Consider the following 9,490-nt stretch of genomic DNA (forward strand, 5'->3'; position numbering starts at 1 on the left):
TAGGTAAACACAGGGTTAAGTCTGGATGGATGGTCTCTGTCCCTTAAATGTGTCCATTCCTCTATGTTCTGTGTCCAAAAGTTATCGTTCACTGCTTCCAAGAAGTTCGTCACTTGTCCCGCACCCGGAGTACCCTCCATAACTCTGTTCTCCTCCCAGTTAATATTTCCATAGTTAATTAAAGTCTCCACATACTAATATTTGACTATTTACAGAATAAACGTCACTTAACCTTATGAGATCATAAATGAGATCATTGTTTTCCGCTGTTGAAGAAGGAGATCTATAGATAGCTACCAGTACTAAGTTTTTGCCCTCCTTGCTTTTTAACTCACACCAAACTGATTCTTGAGCATTGTGGTCAACAAGACTGGTTACTGAACTTAAATCTATGGGCAGGTATTTTTTCACTAGTATTGCCACTCCTCCTCCCGGGGCATTCTGTACAGCTCTGTCCTTCCTTACGACCGTGTACTGGTCTGTATTGAAAAGTGTAGGATTCAGCACCTCACTATTGCACTTTGTCTCCGTAAGAAAAATAATATCTGGGTCCTCTTCACTTAACAATACCTGTAACTCTGCAGTCTTGTTGGCCAGTCCGGCAAGATTGGTATATATACACTTGAATGCTTGGTGTGGGGCTTCTGGAGGTTTACCTATATTTTCTCTGACGTAACGTCTTCCGGGTGCGGCATTCCTTTGCTACCCGTATCACATGTTTTTTCTCATGGTCCACAATCTACTTGTATGCCTCGTCCCTCGCATCTCTGTTCTTTTCCAGTGCCTCGGCTATGAGTTTTTTCCTCTCTTCTCTCTCTCTCTCTCTCTTGGTCCTGTCCTTGAAGATATTGATCTTCCTTATTTCCTGGTCTTCACTTTCATTCAGATGTCTTGTCTCTCTTGCTACTTTACCAACCATGTCTGCCGACTCAAATCTCACTCTCAGGGGTCTTGGGTCCGTGGCATAGTTGCGATTTTCCTTTCCCCCGTGAAGTCTTGTCGTGTCAGTGATCTTGTAGTGTGACTCGTCCACCTTCATGTGCCTGGAGAATACCTTGGTCACATATTCAAGGTCCCCAGCCTTCCCTACCTCCATGTCCTCTGTATCTGGCTCAGGAATCCCCATCATTATTAGGTTCATTGATCGGTAGGCCTTGTCCTTCTCCTCCTCCACTGCAACCTCCACCTCTGCCTGTACTTGATCACTTTGTGCGTTTCCCGGTTGTTGCATTTCACCTCCACTTTGCAGCACAGTCTGCAGTTCCTCTTTCACTTCGTCCTTTAACTTCTCTTTCTTACTTGCCCATGCCTTTGACACCTCACTCACTGCCTTGATTATTTCCTTCTCAGTATCACACTTCCCTTCCCTCTCTTGAACAATCAACTTATTTTCCAATTCCTCAATCCTCTTTGTGTTGTTGTCCACTTGGTCTTTCAGAGGGCCTACAATGCTTATAAAGTGTTCAGTTATCTGTTCACAGTTCCTCACAGTGCAGTAGAACTTTGCACGCTTTCCCATCTTATTCCATACACGAGCCTCCTCCACCGTGAGTCCCTCACATTTATAGTGAACCCAGAAGCCACAGCAGTCACAACATATTCCCTCATCCACCTTCTCTTGACAGTATCCACATATGTCAGCTTTCTTCTTCCCTTTGTTTACAGTTCTGCTGGACACCATGTTTGAACTAGAGTCCGCTACCTTCGTAGTTTAACACTCTTATATCTCGCACTAGGCACTTAAGACTTGGCTGACAGGCCTCACCTGATGATCCCCACTATTTTATACTTAGGCAAGCGGAAGAATGAAGAATGCAGGGCTAGCAGAGTAGTCTGGCAGGGGAAGGCAAGGAGGAGCGATACACCACGTCCTCTCTCCCTGGCGGTACACTACACTGTCCGGGCAATGTTGATAGCTCCACCATAACCGATTTACATTGCCATGGACAATGCCCCAACACATAGTTCCCAGGCGGTGAAGGAATGGTTCAGGGAACACCCTGAAGTAATTCGACTTCCCTGGCCACCAAAGTTCCCTGATCTGATGCCAATAGAAAATCTTTGGGCAAAGATGGTAAAAAAAAATGGGACTGGAATGTGCCCAGGAATAAGGAAAACCTTATTGCCCATGCTAAAAATGTTTGGAAAGACCTGAGGTCAGAAGACTGTCTAGACCAGGGGTTCCCAACCGGTGGGTCGCGAAGCCTACGCAAGGGGGTCACAAACCGTGCTATTAGTTTCTTGGGATAATATTGATTTCAACTCCTCAATTAGATTTTTTTTGTGCTCGTACATATATTTTGCTTTTGCTTCAGTGCAAAAAAAAAGTGTGTTACAGCGGTTCAATGTCATTAGATGACATTGGGGGTGTCTGTATGCGTGGCTGTTAGTGTATGTCCCTGCGTGAATGTGCATGTGTGTCTGTACTAGCGAGTATATGTGTCTACATGTGAGTTTATACATATGTACCTAAGCTTGAGTGTCTGTTCAGCTGTGCTTCAGAATGTGTGTTCAGTCAGTTAGTGCTGTAGCGCGTTCGGTGTGTGTGTGTGTGTGTGTGTGTGTGTGTGTGTGTGTGTGTGCACGCTCGCTGTCGACACCTTTTCTTTCTCTCTCCTTAACAAAAAAATAAAATGGAAATCAAGCTGGTGATAGTAGGGGGTAGCGTGAGTTTCAAGGTTTTGGGTAAGGGGTCGCGAGTGCAAAAACGTTGGAAACCACTGGTCTAGACAGACAGACAGAGCGTAATAAAAGTGTTTCCTAAGCCTTTTTTTCCACTAACACCTTAACATTCTTTTTTATTGCAGAGATGAAAAGAAGCACCGAATGAACTGTCGGGCAAATATTTGTTGCAATATATTCCTGTATGGCACCTCCAACTTGGGACAACTGTCACTGTCCAGTATAACGGGGTCGTCACCCCCATCAGCACATCACTCAAATCAGTTGCTCACTGGACTCTTGGAGACGTGGGACTGGTACTGTGCATAGCTCATCACTGGGGAAGGGTGTTACCTCTATTCAATTTGCTTATGTGTATTTTTACGCATTTTGGGAAACAGTGGTCTGTGACGGTGTTTGGTGCTAAATCGCTGGAGCAGTAAGGAAGGTAATAAAAATAATTGAATGCGACTGTTGACAAGCAGAGGAAAATTTGCTCCGCAGTGTTACAAATAATATATCTTTATTTATGATTAAAGCAAGATTTAACCTGGCTGGGGAAACAAGGCCCACATCATGGCATTCTCACCTTGCTTGTGAAACCTAACCACTAATGGATTAGGAATTATTTTCTTTTCCTTGCATTTAGTAAGTGTCACTGAGCATGCACCACCACCACCTTCACCACCACCACTATCACCAGTATCACCACCGCCACCACATCACCACCGCCACCACATCACCACCGCCACCACATCACCAACGCCACCACTGTCATCACCATCGCTACCACCACCACCATTATTATTACAACAATCACCACCGGGTACTACTATCACCACCACAATCGCCACCTCCAGGGGGGGGGGGCCCAGGGGGCCCGGGCCCCCCAAAAAAATATCCGCCCCCCCAGAAAATCTCGAGTGTATGCGGATAGTGGTTACAGAACTGACTCGCTTATAATGTGCTGCAACTGTAATATGGAAAGTGTCGTCGGCTGTAGGCATATGCAGGCGCGGATACGGGGGGGGAGGGGGGGGAGCCAGATGGCCCTGGACTCCCCCCAAAAAATATTAGGATAACTAAAATATTTGAAATACCCATGAATTGAGAAAACATAATATATATATTGGGTAGGCGGTGGCCGAACTGGTAGCGTACTGGGCCCACATTCACCGCGTGATGGACGACGCGGGTTCGAATCCCCACGCTACCACTCGGATTTTTCAGTCACCGCCGAGTGGCTTAAAACTACCCACATGCTGTCCTGAAGACCACCCATCAACCCGGACTCTAGAGGAAGCCGTCCAAGCGAATCAAGAACGAGTTCCGGGGGGCAGCATGAGCCAATGCAAGATGGCGCCACTATAAACACTCGCCTGCGCCAGAACGGGCTGGGCCGACCATCAGGCCCTACCTGGAAGAAGCCTTGGGCCGACCATCAGGCCCCACCAGGAAGATGCCTACCGGCGCAACAGGCAACGACGTAAAAAAATAATAATAATAATTTAAGATACCCCTAAAAAGCTAGAGAGCTGGGGAGCGAAGCCGGCCGCCGCTAGATAGCTCTGGACGCTGTCCTCCAAACTCTAAAAAAATCCTCCTCTATAGGTTCCTTGGGCTTTACTATGCGGAGGTGGACGGGATGCTCAGGCAAGATTAAAAAAAATTCGGTGTCTGATGTAATTTTTCACTCCTGCAGAGCCAGGGCACAACGGGCACGTAACCAGGACCCCGCGCTCTTATGGGCCCCGCACTCATCTAACAATCTATATACTCGTACAGAGCCGTAGTACGCCGTACCCAGGGGGGGGAGGGGCTGGGGATGTCGAACGACCCCCCCATCTTCTAAAATGTCCACTTTCTGAGAGTCAAAACGAAGACTGGTACCTTTCTGTTGCATTTCTGGAGAACTCAGGATTTTCTTTATTTATTTTCAGTATTTAAGTTGCAGAATCGTATACTGAATAGTATAGAACAAGATTTAAAGGCCTAGGAAAAAAATCTTTGTGACCTCATTCCTCACATGCAAGCAGAAAGTGAATTTTAGTGCAAGCCACTATCATAATTCGGCACTTCGAAGAGGAAATAAGGGAAGACTTCCTTGCGTTTGTGCACGCCCAAGACCTCACCGGGAAAGGTTCAGCCTGGCTCCTTTTGCACACTGTTGAAGAACTCGGATTGAACATGGCCAAGTGTAGAGGACTTGGTTTCGATGGAGCAAGTGCCATGATGGGAAAATTCAAAGGGTGTGCCGCAGTTCTCATGAAGAAGTACACCCTGGCCAAGCCAATCCACTGCTTTAACCACCGGTAGAATCTAGTACTGACGAAGGCGTGTGACGTCAAGGAAGTGAAGATCGCTCTTCAAACACTGACCGAGGTGTACAACTTCGTTCAATATGCGCTCTCTCCGCTTCACAGAGGTTGTCAAGTTTACCTCGGCCAGGGCGAAAAGCTTGTACCCCTGTGCCCCACCAGGTGGATTGAGAGGCATGACGCAGTGCTGGTTTTCGCTGAATTTTTGCCTCTCATCGCTGTTTTTTCTCGAGGAAGAACTTGACTCCACCGCTGAGCTCCTTCTCATCGCCATACGTGTTCCCCGCTTTCTCGTTGGACTGGTTGTAGTAGAGTTTATATTGGCGCATACTCTCGAGCCGAGCCGAACTCTTCAGAGAAAAGATAGCGACCTGGTGTCAGCCTATGCCACGATTCGTGGCATCGAGACCATTTTTGCCAAGTTCAGAGCAGATGCGGAGAATCATTTCCACGACGTGTTCATGAAAGCGGAAGAGCTTTTGGTCGAGGTGGGGTCATCGCATGACACCATCCTTTTGCCACGACTCTGTGGACGACAGACCCAGCGATCAAATACTCCGTGCGAGAATGCTGAGGAGTAATACCGCCGGGCAGTGTACATTCCGTTCGTGGACCACGTCTTGGCTGAATTGAAGAGTCGGTTAGGCGACGACACAGTGCCTGTCGCACTTCCGCTCAAGCAACTCCTCAAAGGCTCCGAAACGGATGTTGCGTCTGTGCTTCAAGCGCCGAAGCTCTACGAGCTCGACATTGTATCACTGACACTCGTGAAGGCGGAAGCGGAGCGCTGGGCATTATCTGTTCCGGTCTTCCAAACTATCAAAGAAGCCCAAGCACACGCCAGTACCAGCATGTTCCCCAATCTCGCCATTCTCTTGAAAACTCTGTTGACGCTTCCAGTCTCCAACGCGGAAGCCGAGAGGTCATTCTCAGCATTGAAAAGGCTGAAAACCTAACTGAGGAGTACCGTCGGCCAAGAGCGCCTGAACGGACTTGCTCTCCACTGTGTCCACTATAATATCCCCATTTCTGTCGAGAGTTCGGCAAATTCGGCGAAAAAACAGCCGACTACTCTTTGCTTAGTGAGGCACTTGTTGAATACTTGGGAATTTCTAAATATATTTCTTTAGATCAGCCAATCTTTGCAAATGTGTTACCTCAATCCCATGTAGAAGAAGCCCTATAAGAATTCCTTTTTATCTTCAACTGTGTCTAATATTACATATTAACTTTTTTGTAAAGGTTAGGTTTGCAATTTATATATGACCTGTATTATGATCACCCTTGCTGCTTACATATCGAAATAAACGTTTAGTTTTCTTCGAATGCTCGTATGGTAATGATTTCTACCTGTTCAGATCTGCCTTTTCACTGGTCGGATGTACAATTTGAATCGTTTCTTTCATTTGTCACATATACGTTGATAGCTCGGGAGCTGCGGATTTTAAGCAAAGAACCGCCATCACTATCCATTGGTCTTCACTGTTTTGAGACTGTAGCTAACTTATGAAATTTTACCATCGGGCCCCTCCCAAATTGATGTTCTGGATCCGCCCCTGGCCACTTTCACCTGCACAGCAGTAAGCAGAGCATTTCGGCATCTTATTTTGTGATTAAAATGACGTCCAGCCTCTAAAAAACTGTAAACAAACTTCCAAATCAGGTTAGTAAGCAGTATGTGGTTTATGGTGCGAGTAATGAGATTCAAGATGGCGGCGCGGCAGCTTCGGCGGCGTCACCTCGGGATAAGGTTAGGGCATCAAAATATATAGAGGCCAGTGAACGAAACATTTTGAAAGGTGCGACATCACTCCCTCTCGCGATTGTACTTCTCTTCAATACTTTCACATTTTTAAGGTATTTTACCCATTAGTTTTCATATGAGATAACTGATCTCGCCGTTGTTGGCAACTTTACTTTCTCCACTACCCGTGGCGGCTGGAGCCCCAGCTAGGGTGCACACTCACCTCTGAGACGAGACATAAGTCAAACGCCATACTTCTTTATAAGTATGCCTTGGGCTTGACCCGGGAAGTCGTTGTTGGTGCCCTGCTGTTGATCCGTTGATCCTCTTTATTCAGGCTGGTCGATACAACCTGACTTCACCGAACAACAGGTGGAGTTTTGTCTGAGTCAAGTAATTTTCAGCCAGGTGTTCATGAGGAATTCCGGAAATGATTGACCTGACGCAGACCTTAGTGTATTCACACACACACACACACACACACACACACACACACACACACACACAGACACACACACAACAGACACGTGAATACGCTAAGGACTGCATCGGGTCAATCATTTCAGGAATTCCTCATATACACCTGATAGGAATTTACTTGAGTCAGACAAAGCTCCCCACCTGCTGTTGGGTGAAGTCAGGTTATTCCTCTCTTCAATCCTACTAATTATGTTTCATTTCCCCCTCCTCTGAGGGTTTGTCAGACCTCGCCTTTCCTGTTGTCATTGTATATAAACAGTCTCGATCTGTCAAATGTACTATATTTAGTCTAAAGATGTAATATACGAAAGTACTTCTATATTTCTCTTTTTTCCGAGTGTGGTATGTCTACACACACACACACACACACACACACACACACACACACATCTCTCTCTCTCTCTTTCTCTAGATAGATAGATAGATAGTGGCGCCATATACTGTATATATATATATATATATATATATATATATATATATATATATATATATATATATATATATATATATATATATATATATATATATATATATATATGTGTGTGTGTGTGTAATAATAATAATAATAATAATAATAATAATAATACTTATCGGTTTATTTCGGAGATGGCAGCCGTTAGGCTGAAAATGTACATATTAAGATTACAAAGTGAACAAATATGAAAGGGGTTTGGGGCTCGGTAATTTGCAGTAACGGAGGGAAAGTTGTGATGATGTTTGAGGGGTGAGGAGGTGGTGGAGTGCGGTGTGGTAGAGCGATGAGGCGGGAAGGTAATCCTCTTCTAGAAGGCGAGTAGGTGTTAATCCGAGGTCATCCCCAGGTCAAAGTGCTGGGTCAGGTAGCAGCAGGTGGCCTGAGAGCAGGTAGAGGCGGTATCGGTGGTCACTCAGAAAGGGGCTTATAGGTGGAGCGCTAATCCAATACAAGTGATGAGACAGATGTGAAGACTCGCTGCTGTTCCTGGGAACAGACTGCACAGCCTGGTGGTGAGCAGCCTGCACATTGCCCCCACCTGAGTGACGAACCCTCCACTGCACTGCACCTGACCAGACTTCAACAGGAGGATGGACGGGCTGGTGAGCCTGGGGAGACCTCGGGGCGTCAGCAGGGACTTGATGGAAGGCCGCGGCTGCGACACACTCGGCGATCCGTGTCCTCCCGGTATACCACACACGCACTCCACTCACTCTCTGTCAGACGGTCACCATGATTTCACTTGATGTCACAAAAATAACTTGCTAAGTAGTATTTCTTGAAGTTGGTTTCTTGATGAAAGGGGAGACGGGGATGAGAGGGAATGGGAGAGGCCAACAGACTGGCCCCTGGCTACTCCTATCGGAGCGCCATGACCCACGTCCGACCTAGGTCAGGACTGGCGGCCGTTTTCTTAAACAGTGTAAACCTAGGATATCACTTTGTTAGTTAGCTAGACACCCACAAATGGATTTCATAAACGCATCTGACGCCGTTCTGTGTGTGGCTAGGCTAGCACATTATTGGAACATTCGTGTGTTGACCTACCACACAACATGGGGCGACCATACCCGCCCGAAAGATAAACAAAATGTAAGAAATATATTCATTATATTAAAAATAATTATGAATAACACAGTGTAACACTGTTTGTCCATGAAGTCAAACTAAAATTTTCTGATTGTTTACTGAAAAAATAACTGAGAATGAGCTGTCACTAACTTCAAACTTCGTTTCTGACTTCAGGAGATCAATAAAAGTGATTTTTTGAAGAAAAAAATATTTATTGTTTAAGATGGACAGTGTTCTTTTTGTGAACTGTACCTAAGTAGTAAAAAATCTTTTTCAGTACTTGTTTTAAATCAAATAGATCATATTTAAAAATAGGATTTATTGCAATATGAAAATAATAATATACCATTAATGTTTAATGTGAAAAAAAAGAGTCCATAAGGCGGCCATCTAATAGCAACACACTTTAAAAAAAAAAAAAAAAAGTCTTCGAGACTGGCGATTGTACTTCAGTTCGCTCTTACGCAAAAGATTCCAGATATAATCCCCCATCATACTTTCGTTATACTGCCCCTTATAGCGTTCTTCAAACGCCCTAACATCTTGGTGAAATCTTTCGCCTTGCTCTTCTGAGTAGTCTCCCATGTCTTCTTTGAAATCATCTAGATGACCGTAGTGTTACGCTTGGAGTTTCAATGACATCCGGCAGCCCCATGGTCCGGTATGTGTCCACAAGGTTGTCAACTATTTCCTTATAGTTCTCTGCCTTGTGATTTCCGAGAATCCTTTTACTATAGAAGT

Source organism: Eriocheir sinensis, chromosome 32 (genome assembly GCF_024679095.1).
Source record: "Eriocheir sinensis breed Jianghai 21 chromosome 32, ASM2467909v1, whole genome shotgun sequence".
Taxonomy (NCBI): Eukaryota; Metazoa; Arthropoda; class Malacostraca; order Decapoda; family Varunidae; genus Eriocheir; species Eriocheir sinensis.